The sequence below is a fragment of the Colobus angolensis genome, unplaced genomic scaffold, assembly GCF_000951035.1.
Source record: "Colobus angolensis palliatus isolate OR3802 unplaced genomic scaffold, Cang.pa_1.0 Scaffold256, whole genome shotgun sequence".
NCBI lineage: Eukaryota > Metazoa > Chordata > Mammalia > Primates > Cercopithecidae > Colobus > Colobus angolensis.
In genome coordinates, this window is record NW_012115777.1 from 3,350,786 (window position 1) to 3,352,320 (window position 1,535).

Sequence of the window (1,535 nt, forward strand, 5' to 3'; positions counted from 1 at the left end):
CCTTCCTTCCTTCCTTCCTTCCTTCCTTCCTTCCTTCCTTCCTTCCTTCCTTCCTTCGACAGAGTCTCGCTCAGTCACCAAGGCTGGAGTGCAGTGGCGCGATCTCAGCTCACTGCAACCTCCCCCGGATTCAAAACGATCCTCTCACCTCAGCCCCCTGATAGCTGGAATTACAGGCACCTGCCACAAAGCACGGCTAATTTTTTATTTTTAGTAGAGACAGCGTTTCGCAGTGTTAGCTAGGCTAGTCTTGAACTCCTAACTTTAAGTGATCTGCCCTCGACGACCTCCCAAAATGCTGAGATTACAGGCATGAGCCACCATGCCCAGCCCTGTCCCATGTTTTTCTGAATGAATCTGATGCCAAAGAGGTCTACATTAGTTTTGTGAGTTTGAATGTTGACTTGAACATAATAATAGGTTTGATGCCATTGTGGGCACTGCAGGCAGAAATTCACATTCTGCCACAAGACATCAATATTAAAATGGATGTTCTTCTAACTGAAAGATGAACAGATAATTTGAAACAATAACAGTAGGAGGATTCTCCTAGAGGACCTAGGTACTTTTCATTAGACAACAGATTCATAGAGAACTATTGATCCACAGAAGAAAAATGGAAAGAAACACAGGTTTGTGGCTCAGAGAAACCTCAGTTAGAAAGCTGGCTCTGCTGCATCCTGCTTGTAACCTGGGTGAGTTGCTTTACTCCTCTGAGCATCAGAATTCTCATCTATAAATTTACTATTATTTCAGGCATTTTTATTTATTTATCTATTTTTTAATTTTTTTATTATAATTAAGTTCTAGGGTACATGTGCACCACGTGCAGGTTTGTTACATATGTATACATGTGCCATGTTGGTGTGCTGCACCCATTAACTCATCATTTACATTAGGTATATCTCCTAATGCTATCCCTCCCCCCTCCCCCCCACCCAAAACAGGCCCCAGTGTCTGATGTTCCCCTTCCTGTGTCCAAGTGTTCTCATTGCTCAATTCCCATCTATGAGTGAGAACATGAGGTGTTTGGTTTTCTGTTCTTCTGATAGTGTGCTAAGAATGATGGTTTCCAGCTGCATCCATGTCCCTACAAAGGATATGAACTCATCCTTTTTTATGGCTGCATAGTATTCCATAGTGTATATGTACCACCTTTTCTTAATCCAGTCTGTCATTGATGGACATTTGGGTTGGTTCCAAGTCTTTGCAATTGTGAATAGTGCCTCAGTAAACATATGTGTGCATGTGTCTTTAAAGCAGCATGATTCATAATCCTTTGAGCATATACCCAGTAATGGGATGGCTGGGTCAAATGGTATTCCTAATTCTAGATCCTTGAGGAATTGCCACATTGTCTTCCACAATGGTTGAACTATTTTACAGTCCCACCAACAGTGTAAAAGTGTTCCTATTTCTCCACATCCTCTCCAGCACCTGTTATTTCCTGACTTGCTAATGATTGCCATTCTAACTGGTGCGAGATGGTATCTCATTGTGGTTTTGATTTGCATTTCTCTGATGGTCAGTGATGA